Here is a 22,263-nt window from a genome sequence, read left to right on the forward strand (position 1 = left end):
TCCATAACATAAAATGTGCATCATTTCAATCTGATATCAAATTGTACCTCCTGATAATCATTATGATCCTATAAAACGTTTTCTAGCAGTTTCGCCTTAATAATATCCGAGAGAAAATTAGAAAGTGAAGGGACATTTAAGAAATCAAACATTTTAATTTTACACACAAGAATCATTTTTCTACATAATGCTGCTGTACTGCATTGCATTTACCCCTATTCTCAATCAATTTTTAATGCCTTCCTTAAAGAACATTTTCCGTCTTATATAGCAACTCTTGCATCACTTTATCAACCTCTTCATCAAAGTGAAACCTGCCCACTAGAGATGAACAAAACTAACTGCCGCTCTCGCTCGCTGTGTTCGCTGCATTTGTCTTTCAAGTCTCGGCTCGTCATTTCCGCTGCACTTCAAGTCTCGCTCGTCATTCTCGAAATAGCATTTGGTCAGCATGGAAAGATTTCATTACTTTGAATAACATACATCATTGAAATAAATAACATAAATGTTTAAACGAGACAAAAAGACAAAACAGAACAGTATCTTAGTTATCAAGGTGTTCTGGTTCTATTATATGATATGACCTATGACTATATAAATAAAAGAAAACAATTCTCAAATAAATTTGCATTTCTAAGAAACATAAAACGTGACATTAATATCTTTTTACTTGAGATTGCAAACTTGAACTTAAACGTATGAAGAGAAAATTCCTAACCTTTTAATAAGAGCCTAGTAATTAAATAAAGACTGGGGAATGGATTATTATACATTGAAAGTAGAGATGTTTCAAATAGGCTACTTGATTGTTTATACATATATAACAGTTGCCAAAGTAGATAAAAGTTCAGTCAGGTATAAACAACTGCTGACTTCGGAACTTCGGGACTTGAGCACAATATCGAGTCTCGGAAGACTCACAACCAGTCTTTACGTCAAGGACGCAATGTAATACAACATTGCTGAGCGGGTTTTCGGCTTTGCGGGCGCTGTTAGTCTCGTTTTTTCGATTGTTGTTCATCTCTACTGTCCACCCAGTACAATTTTAACGGGCCAGAAATGTGGAAATCACTTGGTATCAAATCAGGGCTTTATGATGGACAGTCATGGGCTTAAAATCAAGATCTTGAATGAACTGGATTGTTTGTTAGCCATTACATTGTCCTGAAGCAGTATCACTCCTTTGGAAAGTTCCCCACACCTCCTGGAATTATTTTAGGTGTCAGTTATCACAGTAACTCTGGCACTATTTACAATTTCATCTTTAGATGTAAAATGAACCAGAACTAGACTATCCATATCCCAGAATGATGCCATTGTGAACTTTACCATGCTCAAGTTTGCTCCTTATGCTTTTCATCTTGATAATGTTCCAAATGCTTGTTGGAAATCTCCGAAACGATTCTGTTTGTGCAAATCAAGCTTTCAGGTATAACTCCTTGTAAAGTTGATTTGAATAATTTCGAGGGAAAAATTGTTCCGGGGCCGGGTATCGATCCTGCGACCTTTGATTAAACGCTCTACCAACTTTAGAGGAAGTTATACCTGAAAGCTTGATTTGCATAATATACGTCACTGTTCGTTAACAGAAAACCACAATTATTTAAGTCACATAGAATTGGAATATATCAGTCCCCTAACTGCCCATTGTGCAACTCAAACCAAGAAATGGATTCAGAACACCTCAAAATCTGTGCTTCAGTAACTGACCATGATAATATCTTTGAAAAATATTGGAGTGCAAGAGGTCAAATGACTTTATTGTCAAATGCCTGGCATTAGAAAACAACAACAACAACAACAATTTAAGTCACACAGAGTTAGTATGCACTCAATGTTGGTTGCTTGATGGTTGTCAGCCCACTTTGAGGTCTGTGGATATAGGGGGAAAAATTGGATTGGTGTCTGGTAGAGTTCCCAGGTAGCTCATTTAGTAGAGCGTTGGTACATTTAACCAAAGGTCCCGTGTTTGTTACCCGGCCCCAGAACAATTTTTCCCTCGAAATTATTCGATTCTATTTGTTGGTGTCTTGTCAGTTCACGTGGATCCCAGCAAGCACAGACTTTTTGAAAATGCAGTAACTTATGGATGAATGAAAATATTGAGCCATGGCTAATATTCAGTGCATTTGCAAATCATCAATTTTAACATGCCAATCATGACGGAATTTTTCCCTCACGTGCCTCGATATTGAGCCTCTTGTTTGAAGTTAAAGGTCTACCTGAATATTTGTAATCGCAGATAGAAGTGAGCCCATTTTTAAAATAATATATCCATTCATGGATCTTGCTTCGAGTTAGAAAACTCTGACCATTTTGTTTTTGCATTCTATGAATAATCTGTACAGGTTTTACCTATTTTGAATGAAGTAAACTTATTGCATGTATGTGTAGCATGGTGCAGTTAGATAATGGAACACTCATTGTAAATTCACGTAAATACAATATTTTTCAATCATACGAAATTCATCAGAAGGCCCAGAACTTGATTCCAGGAGCCAGCTATTCTGAATTGAACTTTTCATTACTAAGATTTATTTAAAATCATTCGTCCTCAAGTGAAGTTGACTACTGGGATCCGGAATTAACAAACATAAAAAGATAAAGAGAAATGAAACGAGTAAAATAATTATTTGATTTGTACATTAAAACAAAAATTTATGTGTTAACATATAAATGATAGCGTAGAATTTGATGAAAGGCCTTCAGAATTTCCATCACAATCTTCTGAACCTCATAAAAGGGAATTGTAAAGGATTTAAGGATATTACATGTAAATTTTAGTAAACAACCCCTCGCTCCAAATAGTAAGCCTGTAACATCCCAGTTGTAAAGCGAAATGCCGTATTTTTTCACTGAGGTTTGGAAGGCAAGGTACATATTTAGCTCGCTTGTCATCATTTGTTTTCAGTGCCTGATTCGTGTCTCGTTCAAAGCAAATCGTAGGGTCTAAGACCATTGCTTTATGGGTTCTTCTATTGATGGCAGTTATATCCATCCTTCTATGAGAATCATCTTCAGACACACAATGAATCTCCTCATGTACTTCCCATCCTCTGTTTCCTAAGTGTCTCCAAGCAAATGCACCAATTACAAGAACCACAAGTCTCTTCCTTCCCATTCTTACAATCCTTCATAACATAATTTCTTGGGCCATCTTTCCAGGACAGGTCAGCTGTCTGTCGAAAAAGTACTACTATCATAACTGGCTAAAAAGGGAGCTAAGCAGTTAATGTTAATCTGAACATACAAAGAAACTTTGAAGTTACGATCAGCAGTACAGGAGTCTATTGCCAACCATGTGATCTAAAAAAAAATATGGACCTTTTACTTTTGATACTTTTTGACTTTCCCTCATAATTGATTCTAATGAGACTTCTGTTGCAGAGACTGCTGTACTAAGCAAGTTTCGTGTAAATATGTGAGAGAAGGTTTTATCAGTGGAACAAAATTAAAATTCAGTATTCTGTTGTAATTGACTGCGATGTTGATATATTGAAAATTGATAATTTTGAATTGCGGAACTGTAGTCAATAATTGAACGAAAGCATTTGATCTCAGTACAGTAGTGACGTTAAAGTAACAATATGTAATGATGAACTAAGAACAAATATGCTGCAGAAGTCGTAAGTTTCACAAATTAATAATAAAGTTCCATTGAAAGGTTTTGAAGGGCTGGACTCTACAGGATGTTGAAAATGAAAGTAAGAAGATAACTAGCGCTGAAATGTGAAATAGACTGGAGAAAATGAAGTCAAGTACACTATAGACTAGCTATTGTTCTTCCATATAATATAGAAGTAAATAATTAACGGATTTCTTATTTCATTCAGTCGTTTTTTTTTTTATTAATTCTGTCACTTAAAGAAACACTGCGTGCTAAAAGTTGATAAGTCTAATTTCGGTGATTTTGAGATTGGCAGTGTAATGTGATGTTTTATCCATGTACTACATATGAGGAACAAGTTGTGTGGAATAAACGTTGATAAGTCCAGTTTGGAGACAGCCTTGAATGAGCCATGTATTTGATTGTACAGGCCAGATGTTTCTAAGTACATGTTTTCTGAGTCATATGTTGATATGTCCATACTTAACAGCCATGTTTTTGTAAGTTTCGCAAGACAGTGTTACCGGTTGTTAATGCTAAAGAGTTTTTCATCATAATTATTAAAATATAATTTTGGAGTCATGGACATTAAAACCATAAAAGTCACCACAGTCGTAAATAATAATAATAATAATAATAATAATAATAATAATAATAATAATAATAATAATAATAATAATAATTCTTTATTTATACTGGCAGAGTTAAGGCCATAGGGCCTTCTTTTACTATTGTTCTTCCATATAATATAGAAGTAAATAATTAACGGATTTCTTATTTCATTCAGTCGTTTTTTTTTTATTAATTCTGTCACTTAAAGAAACACTGCGTGCTAAAAGTTGATAAGTCTAATTTCGGTGATTTTGAGATTGGCAGTGTAATGTGATGTTTTATCCATGTACTACATATGAGGAACAAGTTGTGTGGAATAAACGTTGATAAGTCCAGTTTGGAGACAGCCTTGAATGAGCCATGTATTTGATTGTACAGGCCAGATGTTTCTAAGTACATGTTTTCTGAGTCATATGTTGATATGTCCATACTTAACAGCCATGTTTTTGTAAGTTTCGCAAGACAGTGTTACCGGTTGTTAATGCTAAAGAGTTTTTCATCATAATTATTAAAATATAATTTTGGAGTCATGGACATTAAAACCATAAAAGTCACCACAGTCGTAAATAATAATAATAATAATAATAATAATAATAATAATAATAATAATAATAATAATAATAATTCTTTATTTATACTGGCAGAGTTAAGGCCATAGGGCCTTCTTTTACACTCTACCAGGTCACAAAGTATACAAGCAGTTGAAATTTAACAAAAAGTTAAAGAACAGAATACTAATATATTACAAAAAAAAATAATAATAGCATAATAAAATCGACACTAAACAACATGAAAATAATACCATAATAGAAAAAAAAAGAAAGTAAAATACATTGGAATATAGTGAAAGCAACTCATTTAGTACAAATGGTTAATATGGAAAAACGTAAGGAAGAATATATCAAAATGGAATGTAATAAAATAATAATAAAAAAGAAAAGAAATACGAAAATTAAATAAAATTCACGATAAAAAGGCTATGATAATAAATTCATTGGCTGATAAAAAGAACAAAAAGGGGAAAGGAAGGAAAAAGAAATATATAGCCTATATTTTTACAAAACTATGGCAGAGAAAAGGGCTTATAACTGAGAGGAATCTAATTCAAAAAGTGCAATTGTAATTTATTTTTGAAACTAGACAATGTCTGACAGTCTCTGACATGTTGTCGTAGAGAGTTCCAGAGATGAGCTGCAGAGACCGTGAAAGATGAAGAGTAGAAGGATGTTCTGTGTTTAGGAATGTAGAGTGAGCCTTACAATGACAGAGGTCCAAATGAAGTTGTTGTGGTAGACACCTATATCTTCAAAGATGCTCTCAATCTTATCATACTTCCATTCCAACATAACATGGTTGAGATGTGCTATCTTTGGTCGTGGGAAACTTCCAAAAGTTCGGGAGGCAATGTACACCATGGTGATGTACACATGTACAGTGTCCAAGAAAGTATAAAAATCTAGCATCTTAATGTTATGCAAATCACCAAGCTGGGTACTGCATTCCTGCCAATAAAGAGGGAGAAGCTCCGGGATATACAACACAACCTGCAGCACACGGACATTTCAGAGACGGTTGCAATCTAAGATGCTTATATGCAGCAGATGAGGTGAATGCAAGTCATTTGTTGAAAAAGAGTAAAATTGCGCAAATATTGGTGAAGAAATAATTATTGTAACTGCATTTGGTCCTAAAATTCTCATGCAAAATGTTGTTAAGTCTGTAATTTTTAAAATTTATTTTCTTGACCCCTATGCATCATGAAAGTACATGACTGCACCAAATGATACGTATGAAACAATTATACAGTGAAAAAATTAATTTTCTATGTATAAACAAACAATTTTATGGTGTTGTGTAACATTCATATGCTTGTCCTGAAAAATGTCATATTTGAACTTATCAACTTTTGGCTCGCACTACTCTTATTACAAAAAATAGAACAAACCAAACATCTTAGTGGAAAAGTCTGAAAAGAAAACATATTTTAATGTTGTTGTTCCTCCCATACATAACTTAAAAATACCGAAAGTTTGAGAATATTAGCATATATAAATATGATGTCCATTGAAATTAAATCGTCTATGTGGATGACGTGAATATGTTAGGAGGAAATCCACAAACGATTCGGCAAAATACGGGAATTTTACTTGAAGCAAGAAAAGAAATAGGTTTGGAAGTAAATCCCGAAAAGACAAAGTATATGATTATGTCTCGTAATGAGAATATTGTACGAAATGGAAATATAAAAATTGGAAATTTATCCTTTGAAGAGGTGGAAAAATTCAAATACCTGGGAGCAACAGTAACAAATATGAACGATACTCAGGAGGAGGTTAAACACAGAATAAATATGCTTGTTATTATTCACTTGAGAAACTTTTATCATCCAGTCTGCTGTCAAAAAATCTGAAAGTTAGAATTTATAAAACAGTTATATTACCGGTTGTTCTTTATGGTTGTGGAACTTGGACCCTCACTTTGAGAGGGGAGCATAGGTTAAGGGTGTTTGAGAATAAGGTGCTTAGGAAAATATTTGGGGCTAAAAGGGATGAAGTTACAGGAGAATGGAGAAAGTTACACAACACAGAACTGCACACATTGTATTCTTCACCTGACGTAATTAGGAACATTAAATCCAGACGTTTGAGATGGGCAGGACATGTAGCACGTATGGGCGAATCCAGAAATGCATATAGAGTGTTAGTTGGGAGACCGGAGGGAAAAAGACCTTTGGGGAGACCGAGATGTAGATGGGAAGATAATATTAAAATAGATTTGAGAGAGTTGGGATATGATGATAAAGACTGGATTGATCTTGCTCAGGATAGGGACCGATGGCAGGCTTATGTTAGAGCGGCATTGAACTTCTGGGTTCCTTAAAAGCCAGTAAGTAAGAAATTAAATGACAGAAATTGTGGGGAATAATGGAAAAATGGAGCTCACCATACCATCTAATAAAAGTAGTTCAAAGCCTTTAGGAATTAACCGAACTAGTAATAAACACAGGCACTGAGAAATCAATAGACATTTCTAATAGACCAAGGGATCAGACAAGGGTTGAAGTCTATCATCTGTTCTTTGTAATATCTACATGGACGACATTATAAAGAATGGAAGAATTAAATTGATTCAGGGATAAAGTAGGCGATAATGCAATTTTAAATCTATTTTTTGCAGATGACCTTAAAATAATAAAAATGAATTACAAAAAGCTTTAACACGCGAAAGATATATAATACATATTCCGAAGAAAAAAAAAAGCTTTCATTGAATCCAGTCTACAAATTCCACAGCTTTAGAATGTCGGTAACGAAAACCAAGGTAATACTATTGTATAGAAAATATTCTCAACATTAAAAACTCTTATTAATGATCAAATAATTGAGCTATTGTCTCATTTTGAGTATCTAGTGTGCAATATTAGCTATGATTAAGATATGATATACATATAAAAAAAAACAGTTCCAAGCCATTTGTGGAACAGTAAGTAGAAAATTGGGAAGGAAGACTCAGAAACTGAATTAAAATATGAAATAATAGCTATGCCTATCTTTTTTATGTAAAAGTGAATTTTGAATAATCACAAAAATTTCTACATACTTACTTCTTACAAAAGGCTTTTAGAGAACCTGGAGGTTCATTGCTATCCTCACATAAGCCCACCATCGGTCCCTATCCTGAACAAGATTAATTCATCCCTAGCATCATATCTCACTACCCTCAAATCCATTTTAATATTATCCCCCATCTATGTCTCGGTCTCCCCAAAGGTCTTTTGCCCTCTGGTCTTTCAACCAACACTATATGCATTTCTGGATTCGCCCATATGTGCTACATGCTCTGCCCATCTGAAACATATGGATTTAATGTTTCTAATTATGTCAGGTGAATAATACAATGCGTGCAGTTCTGCGTTGTGTAACTTTCTCCATTTTCTTGTAACTTCAACCCTCTTAGCCCCAAATATTTTCCCAAGCACTTTATTCTCAAACACCCTTAATCTCTGTTCCTCTCTCAAAATGAGAGTCCAAGTTTCACAACCATACAGAACAACCAGTAATATAACTGTTTTATAAATTGTAACTTTCATTTTTTTTAAATCAGACTAGGTGACAAAAGCTTCTCAACTGAATAACAGCAGGCATTTCCCATTTTTATTATGCGTTTAAATTTCTCATGAGTGTCATTTATATTTGTTACTGTTGCTCCAAGGTATTTGAATTTTTCCACCTCTTCAAAGGTTAAATTTCCAGTTTTTATATTTTCATTTCGTACTGTGTTTTGGTCACGAGACATAATCATATACTTTGTCTTTTTGGAATTTACTTCCAAACCTATCTCTTTATTTGCTTCAAATAATATTTCCGTGTTTTCCCTAATAGTTTGTGAATTTTCTCGTAACATATTCACGTCATCTGCATAAACAAGCAGCTGATGTAATCCATTCAATTCCAAACCTTCTGTGTCATCCTGAACTGTCCTAATGGCATATTCTAGAGCGAAGTTAAAGAGTAAAAGTGATGGTGCATTTCTTTTCTTTAGTCCACAGTGAATTGGAGAAGTGTCAGAATCTGGCCTATATGGACTCTCCTGTACATTTCACTCAGACACATTTTAATTAATCGAACTAGTTTCTTGGGAATACCAAATTCAATAAGAATATTATATAAAACTTGTCTCTTAATCAAGTCATATGCCTTTATGAAATCTATGAATAACTGATGTCCTGTACTTTCTACATACATAATTTTTAAACGAACTTGTTGATCATTGCTTACGAAAAAAGAACATGCTGTTCGATTTTGTATATTTTCACTGCACAACAATCAAGCTGACATCCATTTAAGCTTGGACTGGTCATTACTGGGAGAGTCTGAATCATAGAAGGTGAGAGAGATGACTAAGTGAGATCTGTATATGAAACTCAAAATATAAAACAGAGTATGTGCAACATGATTATATTAAAACATTGCAAGAGGAAATAAAATGTAGTTTGCAACGTTTTTCCACTCAACAATTCAAATATTATTTTGTGTCCGGTTTTCCAATAAAGAAAAGTTGGCAACACTATTCATGGTACCATGGAAAGAGAAGTGTAAGTTCATGCAGTCCTTCTCACTCCAGTCTCTGTCTTTATGTGCCTCGAGATTTCCACACCATAGTCATAGTTGTATTGGGTATATGGGTTAGATTTAAAGATACATGAATATCAAAATACACTACATAGTTAAAGAAGATGCATAGACATTTCACGTAATCATTGCGATTTCCTTAATCCCTTGTTACTTTTTTAAATTGCCAAAACTGTTAAAAAGGAGATCAAAACAGAAGTGTGGGCTTTAACTTCATAGCATTTGCTTTCACTTGTTTTATTTCGTGTATTTTGACAACGTTATTTCGAAATGTAACAAATCAGTGCCATTCAAGCTTGTTCTTGTGTGCTTTATTGCGTCCCTTACGTCAAAATAGTGATTCTGTCTTTCTAAACATGAAGACTTTTTACATTGTTAGTTGTAATACTAAAGAATTGAAGCAATCAATTATGCAGGAAATCCATAACATTTGCAGAATTTTCTTCTGACTGCTATACAGTGCCTAGAAAAGAGAGTATTAATAATTATGGCAGTTATAACTGAATGTTACATTAATTGTAATAATATTTATTTATTCTGGCGAAGTTAAGGCCATCAGGCCTTCTTTTCCACTTAACCAGAAACAAAAGAAGCTGATACAATTTGCAGTAATACAAGTCAATTATTACTTTCGCATAAGTAAACCTCATTCTTTTGTGAATGAAATGGTGTTATTTTTAGGTAAGCTCATTTATTAGCAGGTCTTCAAAGCTTTCAGATCAGGTTCTGTTAAAGACATTTTAAATTTTTCCAATACTGTGAGTATAGTTCTCCGAACAAAATCGTTAATATTTTAAGGAAGAATTTAAGCAAGTCTGCTTTCTATTATTGAATGGAAAAATAGATCTATATTCATTCAGGTGTAAATATAATTTGAAGCAACATTGCTTATGTCTGTTATCTTGTCTGTGTTCAAATTCTGGTAGGAACAAGTTACCTGGTTGAGGTTTTTTCCGGGTTTTTTCCTCAACTCTTTAAGAGCAAATGCTGAGTAACTTTCGGCACTGGACCCTGGACTAATTTTGCTGACATCACCTTCATCCCATTCATACACTAGATAACTATTTCAGTTGATAAAGCGTTATAAAATAAACCAATTAAAAAACAGCTTATCAGTTTATAATATTTTATAATTTCATTTTCACATCTGAAATTTAAAGACATTTTAGATACAAAATAATTATAAATTATGCATATGCAGTTCGTTGCACATGTTTGTTTTTTTACTTGGTTATTTAATGACGCTGTATCAACTACGAGGTTATTTTAGCGTCGATGGGATTGGTGATCGCGAGATGAGGCCGAGGATTCGTCATAGATTACCTGACATTTGCCTTACAGTTGGGGAAACCTCGGAAAAAACCCAACCAGGTAATCAGCCCAAGCGGGAATCGAACCCGCGCCCTCTATCTGGCTTTCTCAGTGTTTGGCCTATCCAATTCCATTTTCTTTGTTTTATTTGGTAACATATTTGTGATTGGTTAGTTGAACATACTATGGAATTCAGGGAAGCTAAGAAATGTAATCTTCGACTGCAATTTTTTTTTTAAATCTGTTTCGAATAATTCGTGGCTCCAAGGCAAATGTGATATGTAATTTCTTGCAGTTTTTCAGGAGCTAGCATTTAAAGTTAGAATGGCCATATAAAATCGTAGGAATCATGTTCCATAACAAAAGATACCAACAAGATTCACAACACATCACAAAATCTCATTTACGCCAAAAATTAACATAATCATCATTTGCCTTGGAACCACAGAATTTATAATTAAAATTTAACTTTTGAAACTGTAATTATTGCCAATATAAAAAAAAAACTGCAAATCGCATAACGACACCTGAGAATGAAAACCTCGTATGTCTGATTTTCTAAATTTTACAGGAGAGCAAAAAATCGATATACAAGGTTTTCACATTTAAATAGATGGCTCGTAAGTCGGAAATTCTATATGATTTCGACATACAAGGTTTTCACATTCAAATAGATGGCTCGTAAGTCGGATTTTCTATAATGACTAGAGATACGCGCTTTTCATTTTAAAATTAAACCATAAAGAGATACGTGGTTTTCAATTTCGCTCTTTTTTCATGAAAAAAATTAAAAATGAAAATTTTGCAATTGTAGACCATAAAAGCACGGACTTTCCTATAAATTTGAGTGAAAATCGCATTTTCGAAAAAAAGTCGACTTACGAGGTTTTCATTCTTAGGTGTCGACATTGTTTGCTCATAAAGTTCCTACAGGGTGATCCCTAACATTTTTTTAGGGATGATAATACAACATGATTAATAAATGAATAATGGAATGATAATAGCAAAGGAAATCAAAGTATTCTTAGAAAACGTATCTACAATTCCTTTATTCACCAAAATTCTAATTTGGGCAATTTTAAGGACTATTGAAATAATTGTTGGTGGAGGATAATTACTAGAAATGAAACTTTCCATACAATGTATGAAAGATTTTCATATCATTTGTAGAATTTACCAAAGACCATATTTCAGACTTCTTCCAGATGGATACATGGCAAGATTCCATGAAGCAGCTCCAGCATGATGCCATGGAATAAAGCTATATCAATAATGATGTCAAGGCACATGCTTTATTTACATTAGAATAGAGTATAAAACTAACATATTAAATATTTATTAATTCTTCTCAGGTTCTCAGCCAAGTCAGTTGGAGAGTTGCTTCCACATACATGCAATTACTAAATATTACTTATAAACCCTCCTAACTTGTAAATTTACCAATCTCTATGCCCTTGAGTCCAAATCAAACTATTGAAGTTCGTGATCCATGCCAAATCTCAGTAACAGTATAAATATAGTTTACTTCTGAGATAATCTGAAATATCTCCAATACAAAACCATTATTTTGTTTTTCTCTCCCATTGTTTTGGTGTCTCCAGGGTGCTGTGATAGTTGATTATTTTTATGATAGTTTTTAGTTACGATTCAAGTGTTTCAGATATGGTCATATTATTACGCTTCAGATTCAAAATTTTATCATCAAGGTTACATATTTCCCATAACCCAAGCAGTATTTATTTTCTTGTGTCCATACTGTTAACTAGTCAGATATCAACGACCTCATCAACTGACCCTCTTTTGTTTGTGATAACATCAGCCATTTTGCAGTACTTTTTTTTCAGTAGCTAACTGTTAACATATTGTAAGATATCTTGAAGCATGTAAAATATTTTAGTTGATAATATTTAGGTTTTTTAATTGTATTAATCTCTGAATGAAGTATAAGTGATGTCCACAGAAAGAAAGAAAAATCGGTGTAAGATGTGATATATTGCTGTTGGTGGGAGAAAATGTGACTAACAAATTGTTTATTGATTTTTGGTTTACAAGTGTTGGTATTTTAATAGTGGATCGAGTACTTTAGAAGAAACTTTAATAAAGAAGTTGGAATCAAGTATACTTTGTGCATTTTCATTATCTCTTTTCATTTAACTTTAAATGCAGTGTCAAACTCAGTTTGTGTAATATAATGGATAAATATTTACAAAGACTGTGGGACACTGCTGCGAGAGGTCCAGAAAGAATTAGTAAGGCAATGGATCATAACATGTCAAGGAAAGGAAATATACGAGGTGTTACCCAGAAGTTCCCAAAATATATCATATCTAGATCCTATTCACCACCATCATCTTCAGAATAATCTCCTTGAGAGTGCAGACACTGGTCCCAGAACTTCTGCCACAAACAAAATGCATCCTGGAAGTCTTTTATGGTGAGTGTGTTTAGCATGGCCTGCGATTCAGTTTGTATCTCCTCAATAGTGTCAAATCTTCGAGTCTTCAACTTGATTTTTATCTTTGGAAAAAGAAAAACGTCACACAGACCAAGTTGGGTGAGTGTGGTGGATGGGAAACAACTAATGTTTTTTGCCAAAAACTCCAGCATGATGAAAGCTCTATGTGGCCTCGCATTGTTGTGATGAAGGACCCAATTGTTTGTGCGCCACTTCTCTGCATGTTTCCTCCTCACATCCTCCCTTAGCCAACTTACCGTATCACAATAGAATGCTGCATTTAATGTCTGACCAGGAGGTACGAACTCCTTGTGGATAATCCCATCAGTATCGAAGAGACAAATCAATAAAGATTTGATGTTGCTCTTGATTTGGCAGGCTTTCTTTGACCGACATGAAGACTGGCTTTGCCATTGAGATGATTACTGTTTTGTTTCAGGATCATACTCATAAACACAATCTGTGATGACCTTAGAAATGAAATCTGGGTCAGTTTGAAGCAGTTGTTTCAGTTCCCTGCAGACTTCCATGCGATGCTCTTTCTCTTCATCATTCAGCAGTCGAGGCACGAATTTTGGAGCAATCCTTTTCATGTTTAGTTTTTTTGACAAAATCCAGTTACATGTGCCATATGACAATACCACAATGTTACAGATGTCTTGGATGGTCTGTCTACAATCTTGCACTATCACATTCCGAACAGCAGTAACGTTTTCTGGAGTAATGCCAATTGATGGTTGTCCCGAACATTCATTGTCATCATCATCAACCGATGTTCGGCCATTATTGAAATATTTAAACCACTCAGAAGTTTTGTTTTAAAACATAACTGGATACAGACACGCTGTTCTCTCACATCCGTCGGTCACATCGAAAATCCGGCAGTGCATCACGATCTGTGATGACACCACGGGATGACAGACATCTTGTTCACATGGTACCAGTAGTGACAGATCGTTCAGCTTCATCACAAGTGTTAGCACGACGATGGAGCACTGTAACAGGTGTAACATTGTCTGCTTCCATTGTTCGACGACATCTACTTTGCAGAGGGCTGGTTGCACACACTCCTTTGCTGCGGATTCCCTTGACCCTAGATCATCGACATCTCAGGCTACAATGGGCTCATGGAGAGACAGAGTGGCGTGCAGATTGGCAACACGTGGTGTTTTCGGACGAATCCCATTTCAACTTGGACTACAATGATGGTCGTATACGCATTAGACGATATTGTGGTCAGCAGTATCATCCAAACTGCATTGTCCAGCATCATACTGGCCTAATGCCAGGCGTGATGGTATGGGGCACCATTGGGTATAATTCACGATTTCGGCTGCTGCTATGTATTGAGGGTAGACTAAACAGCAACCGGTACATCGAGGATGGTGTACAGGCAGAAGTTATACCATTCCTTCAGCACACTCCTGACGCTATATTCCAGCAAGACAATGCCCGACCACATGTTGCCAGGAATGTTCAAGCTTTTTTCAACGCACAGCACATTGAGGTTCTTCTTCAGTGGCCTGCCCGTGGCCCAGACATGTCGCCTATTGAACATGTATGGGATATGGTTGGTCAACAAGTAGTCCGTCAACAACCTCCAGCAGCCAGTTGCAATGAACTGTGGGCACGAATACAAGCACCTGGCAGGCCTTTCCCCAGAGAGAGATCTAAGGTCTCTTTGATTCAATGCCACGATGTATAGCAGCCCTGATTGCAGTTCATGAAGGTTTCACAAAATACTGATGCATTCATGTGTGTTCGTGTGTATTGATCTGAAACATTAATCATTTGTGTACATCAATATTAGTAATATATAAAATAAATTTGTTTCAGTTCTCATGATTCCTTCATGGTGTTACAATTTTTACAGACAGTAGTGTATATATCGTTTTTTGTACTGTAGGTTGTTACTCTTCTTAATAAAATATTCTATTCTTTTAGTAGATAGAATCGTCACACTGTTGATCAGATATTTTTACTGTACTACAGTTTGAATATTTTCCTAGCATGCATATGTTTAGAATTCTGTTGAATATTCTTTCGTTCTTGGTGATCTGATGGTTACTGTATCTACTTCTGGTCTTAAATAAAGTATGCGTGTTCAGTCCCAACTAAGCAATGGATTTCTTAGGTAGGGGGAAAAAAATAGTGGTTTCCATCAGATAAATACAATCTATCCAGGCATTTTTGAATTCTATGACAGCACTATCGAATTTCTTCCCTCTCTACTGCTTTAACCTGTTTGCAACACCTGCTCTGTCCTCTCAAACCTCTCTGTATTTGTTGGGCGAACAGTAACTGATTTTACTGTATAACTTCATGTAAGTATGCAGAAGCTGTTAGTTGAGTGGAGAGAAGATTAAAGGGAGAGAGGAAACTTGTAGACCTATCCTTCGTTGAGTCTCTTTACTTGTTAGTCAGATTGTAGAGCTGTTGGCCCGATGTGTAGTATATTTACTGCTTTAAAATGTTATTTGTTTATTTTTTATTTATGAATAAATATTAATAACAGTAAAATTCTTTTAGACCTGCTTTGGTCTGTAGAATTTTTATGTGCAGTATTATCTCCTGGCCTAGTTGCTTCATAAATGGTGCCATGTTGAAATCCAGTGTAGCTTAGTGGATAGAGCATCAGCACGTGGAGTTGAAAACCCAGGTTCGAATCCTGGTGCCGGAGAGAATTTTTCTCCGCTCCACTGATCCTTCATCATATGATAACGCAGAATTCCTGCACGGAAATATCATATATGTACTTCGGTACATCACAATAATCTGTTATATAGAGGTTATTTATCGACAAAATGTAGAATGGTGATGGGGAACAAGAGTATGTACTGGTGTGTACAGAGGTGTGAAAATTATTATTAGACTCAGTGTTTTTTGTAAAAAGTACACATTTTGTATTCGAAAACCATTTATTCATAAACTGGAGAACATATCAATATTTTGTGTGCATGCCCTTCTGCTTTATAAACTGTTCAATATGCCTTGACATGCTTTCTACAAGTTTTGAGCGTGAATTTTTTATATGTTCATCATGATGCCATATTTCATTAGCTTCTGGATTAGTTGGACCTTAATATTTGTGCTTGATAATTTCCCACAGTCTGGGCTACTACCAGGCCATGGCAGTGTTTTTACATTTCTTTTAACTAAGAATTTGTAACTGACTTGGCTTTATGGCAAGGTGCACCTTCGTGCATGAATATGAAATTTTCATCAGGAAACCAATCCTTCAACTGGGACAGAAGCCTTTTTTTTTTCAGTACATTTCTGTATTGATGTTTATGCATTCTGCCTTCTTAAGCAGACGATCTGTACCTAGCACAAACATGACATCTCACACCATAACAGACGTGAAATGTTTCACGGTTTGCACTACACACAACTCAGAAAACTCATTTGCTGATCTCGCTACTTTGTTTACATATGGAGAATGTAGACTTGTTAGAAAAACAGAACTGAAATGAAAGAAACAATTTTACAACGATACACTCCTAAATTCAGGTATTATAAGGCTGTGAGTCCTGAACATTGAAAAATATTTCCCTCTATATATAATATATATATACATATATATACAGTGAAACCTTGATTCATCGTTTTGTTCTGGACTTCTGAAAAAAAAACGATGGAAACGGGAAAACGATTGATACAGGAACCTGTCTAAAATGATTATAAGCAGTCAAATTTACTTATAGTACACACATGTATTCGTATACTAAAGAATGTGTGGTACATGAATGATTTTTTGATTAACTCGCTTCATTTCTTGTTGAAAAAGTCACTAATTTTCATTTGCTTACTTGCACCTTTACTTTTTAAGCTAAACAGTATCTTCTCAATATTAATAATGTTTACTTGGTTTCTGTCGGTGATCTCGTGAGCATAAATGAACGCTCTCATGGTCTCGAACGCACTTAGTGCTTCTTGAAAACTCGGCATTGGTTTGGGATCAACTTCATCATTATCGTCACTGTCGACTTGTCCCTCCTCCATGGAACTTCCACTCGCCACTTCCTCATACATTTCTTCCACAGACAGCACACCACATGTCGCGAGTTTTTGGTCCACAGACACATAAGCGTCGAAATCAACGCGAGCGGTTCCTGTCTCCAGCTGAGTCCAGTCTTCGTATTCATCATTTCTGTTGACATCCGACATGTCTGACTCTTCATTTCTGTCCCCATAACCACATTTTACGAAACAGTTCTGAATTGTGAACTGAGTCACTTGTTGCCATGCCGAAACAATAAAGTGAATGGCCTGTAGTATGTCTATCTTCATTTTTACCTCTTTCCTCTTATCCGTCAAACATAAAGCCCTCTGTACTAGCTGCTTCCTATACGCCTGCTTGAAGTTCTTTATAACTCCTAAATCAAGTGGCTGTACAACACTGGTGCAGTTTGGGGGATAAAATATCACCTTCACATTCTTCAACGAGGATGTGTCTGGAGAATGTGCAGCACAATTATCAATAAAAAGGAGGATTTTCCTGCCTTTTGCACCAAAGAATTTATCAAGAGCGTGAAGAATGTCTCTGAAAATCTCCGATGTCATCCATGCTTTGGAATTAGCAAGTAGTTTCTTCACGTTTTTGAAACACCGTGGTTTTACAGACTTGCCAATAACGATGGGAACTTGTTTGTCTGAGCCATCGGAGTTTGTGCACAGCAGTACAGTCAGTCGCTCCTTCGCACTTTTGCCTCCGTGGCAGGATTCTCATTTAAGTGCCAGCGTACGGTCTGGAAGGCAGTTGAAGAAGAGGCCTTTTTCATCTGCATTATAGATGTCCCGAGGCTCGTACTCTTCCAGCAGTTCCGGAAGTCTTTGGAACCAGAGATCCGTGGCGTTGTTGTCCACAGCAGCACTTTCCTCAGCCAGTTTCTTAAACACCAAGCCATGGCATTGTTTGAAACGAGAGATCCAGCCGTTCGATGCAGAGAAGTTCTCAGTCCCCATTGTTTCAGCTATTTTCAGAGATTTCTCCTTCAAGATGGTCCCATCAATGGGAATGCCTGATGCTCGTGCCTGTTGATACCAGGAAAAGAGGACATTTTCGAGCTCGCTGTAAGTTGACTCCTTGCCTGTCTTCCTCTTTTTGGCTGCTGTACCACACATCAGCCTGCTATCTGATTTCTATTTTCTTTGCCATTATGCAATTTAGAGTTGAAGGTGGCAGGCCAAGATGCTTAGCTATGTCAATCCTCTTCTCCGTTGGATTTTTCTCCACCTCTTCTATAATACGAAGTCGTTCTTCTAAAGTCCGAACTTTTTTACACGGAAATGCCATACCTGAGAAAATCAGATTAGAAACTGCCAAATTAAAAATACGAACTGTCGAGAATCGAACACGTGTCATAGACTGCGTACACAGCTTGGTGGAAGCACGGACTGGAATGTTTTACAATAGAAAACGATCGATAGGACACATGGACCCTTCTACATTGTCTTGCCAGGCAAGCTGTGAGGAAGGTCGGTGCGTAAGCAGGCCAATAACCATAAAACTTCACAATTGGAGCTTGCAGCACAACATTCTGAAGACTCAAATGCTACAAGCATTTGTAAGCTTGTTGCCATTTCTTAAAACTGATCAATCCGGGATTTACACACTTCAGGGCTAAAAAATCTGGCCAATAGATGCGGGAAAACGATAAATCAAGGAACGATAGATGCGGGCTTTATAGTTGTAGTTTAAACAGAATATGTTCAGGGACCAACGAATTTGAATGAGGGATCCGGGAAAATGATACATCTGGGAACAATAAATCGAGGTTCCACTGTATATATATATATCTTTTTTAACAAATGATGAACTACCGGTACATAAACATTCGAATATTCAAGTATTCTCTTCAGGAAATCCTAACAGGTCGTAATTCAGGTTTACTCACCTTATTCCAATTGTCTCCAATCTGATTTTTGATCTCATGAACCCAGTTCAGCCTGTTTGTAGCCATTGCAGCAGCAAGGTTTGCTTTCCTGCAAGGGAGACATGCTGAAAGCCCTATACTAATGAGCTTTCTGTGAACAATGGATGTACAAACATCAACTCCGTACTTCTACAGGGATTTGTTTAAATCTTGACTGGTAATCCTCCTGTTCTTTTTGGTTATCCAAACAAGTTTTCGTTTGGTTCTTGGGCTCACTTTGCTCTTGCGTCCACATTTCCCATGTTCAGCAGAAGTATAACCATGCCTTTTTTTTTTAACAGTTTACAGATTTTTATGAAATTTTAAGCCTTTTTTATATGTCTCGCTGTAAATACCGTTATTTCCCATAACTATGGTCCTGGAATACAACTATGGTTCACAATACAACCATTCGAAGAACATTGTAGAAGTAACATAGACCGTTCGTAAACAGCTGCAGTAACTTGACTTCAAACTACAGTACAGCAAAAATATAGATGAACGAGATACTATGTTATGGAGTACAAAATTTAAATGGTTGTATCATGAAATATAATTATGGGAAATGACGGTACTGTTTTTCTTCTAGCAACACGTTTGCAACAGCAACTTTTCTTGGTGAAAGATCAGTTTTATTGCCCATAACCTAAAAAATCTGTAAGGCAACAAAATTATTCATAATTACAATAACTCTCATTTCAGTACTAAAATGCAAACATAAATACTCCCAAGACACTGTTTAATAATAAATTAATGATAGTTACAACTTATCTAGAGCACCTTTTAGATGAAACTCCTTATCACTAATACCACATATATTTGATCAGGGATTAAACTCACTGCAAAGGAAAAGTTCACAATTGATGGGTCATTCGCAAACGAACTGACTCTTTTGAACGACACTCTCCTTCGAGCTGGTAATGAACTAGCTTGCTCAGAGGTGGTCGTTTGCAAGGCATTTCCAGCAAACAGCACAGAACTCCCGCTCTTGAGTAACCAATGGCATTCATTCCATGATCACGTGACATCTGCAGTTACTTAGAAACTATGAGAAAGAGAGAGAAGGCATAACCTTGGAGAGACCACGCCATATGCCAATAGCGGATAGATGTGGAACCAATATTATGCGGCTTTCGATCAGTTGATGTGTGGAAAAACATACATATAACATTGTATAATGTTTATGTTGTAGGTTTTGTGTTTTCATATACCGTAAAATGGAGTAACTTTGCACCATTTTCTAGTTAAAAATTTGTTTTCAGTCTGTATGTAGTCTTTAAATGTCTAATTTTGAGATGGGCATTTATTTTATATGTTCTAGGGGCATGCGGGAATGTATTTAGCCGTCTTTTGAAATTTATAATCTGCCAAAAATTGGTGCAAAGTTACCCATAGTTGGGAGGTACTTTGCACCGCCAGAGTTTTAAGAGGGGTGGTGCAAAGTTTGCCACTGCTGGTGTTACATTGCACCATACACATATTAAACAATGAAATATACTGTATCAGAAACAGAAAAAATGGAAACACAAATTCAAAAACTGCTATAAATAGTAAACTTTTTTGAAAAACTACACAAAATTTCAATATAAGTGGTCACATTCTTCTAAAATGTTGTTTCAGAAATATTTTCAGTTCTTTCAAATAACAAGTCGAGGCAACAGCACGTGAATAACTGTAAAAAATTATACGTATTATTTTGTAATTGAATATAAGCAAGCCCTTTTCATGATACATTCTTGAGTGGATTTAGTCTCCCAATTACATCCTCCCATTCATATTCCATAATATCCTCCCTTTCAGGTCATTTGCAATTTGTATTCATGTCAGCATTTTCCTTTGGCATATTTGGAGATTGTTACCAAGTTTGGCAGTCAGAGACCATGTGTAATAAAAAGAAAAACGAATTCAAGTAATTTAGCTGTAATACAAAGTCTAAGCATTTTTAAACTTCATGGAAGGTCTTCAAATCAAAATAATGCAAATAAAATTTAAAAAAATCTTTGTGTTATTGTGCAAAGTAACCCCAATTTAGCCTCAAATTCACCTTGATTAGAGAATTATTCTGTAACATCATTTGCCGACAAAACAGCTGCACAAGCGAAACTAGAAAGTCTAAATGGATGAATAAGGAACAGATACACGCATAACTTATCTTGAGATTGTGCACACCATCTGTGATGAAAGCTAATTAATTTGATCTACATTTCAATCAAATTATGCACACGTTCTGTTGTTAAAGTATAGAAATACCATAAACAAATTCTGTGACCACGAACAGTGGAAAAATACTGTACACATATAGGCCTACCATCTATTGGTGGAAGTGATGAACAGATAAATTTGGTTCACGTAAACACCCTAGTCCTATATAAAAAGTTTTTCATATGATGCAAAGTTACCCCATTTTACGGTATATATATTTTTTAACTTAATACAATTATTGTGCATATTATCCTTCTGATTCCAAAATATCATTAGACTATTATTGAAACAGTTTCAACATGTTACACAACCACCTCATGAACGATGTCATTTATGAGCTGTCTAGCCGCTCGTGAACGAATGAGCTGGCAATCAGCTAGCGAACTAAAGAGCTGGGACCCATATCACAACAGCACCAGATAAACAGCTGACTGTGTAATCCTAACCAGTGTCACCAACTATTTTTCATAACAGAGTTGCCAAAATCTAATCAAGTAAAGACTCCAATATCTAATGAATGAAGGAGTCTATAGTAACGAAAACTAGAAATAAAAAAAAAATTCTGTGTCTAATAATTTTCACACCCCTGCAGTGTGTGTGGGTGCGTATGTGTATATTTATTTCAGTTATTGCAATGTGTTCATATGATCTGGTGCCCGGTATTTTCCATTAAAAGCCACCCTGTTTCTAATTCCCTTTCTCCATTCTACTCTATCAATCGTAGTCACTTAACTTCATATTTATTGTGTCCACATGATCTTATTCTTTTCATATGTCCACAAGACACCACACCAAGACTGTTCTTAGCATTCCCACCCTTTTATTTAAAGATACAAACTCTCTCTTTCGTCTCCTCTATGAAACTATCTCTGGACCGTAAGTCCCATCTCACATGGAGTGTGGCTTAAGATACAGAATCACTGAGCGAACCTTTGTCCTGCTGTGTACAGACTCTAAAATAGCTGTATTTGTAAAATGGTGAAGGATATAAGGAAAACGAAAGGTATTCATTTTTCTTGTATACAATAC

Source organism: Periplaneta americana, chromosome 14 (genome assembly GCF_040183065.1).
Source record: "Periplaneta americana isolate PAMFEO1 chromosome 14, P.americana_PAMFEO1_priV1, whole genome shotgun sequence".
NCBI lineage: Eukaryota > Metazoa > Arthropoda > Insecta > Blattodea > Blattidae > Periplaneta > Periplaneta americana.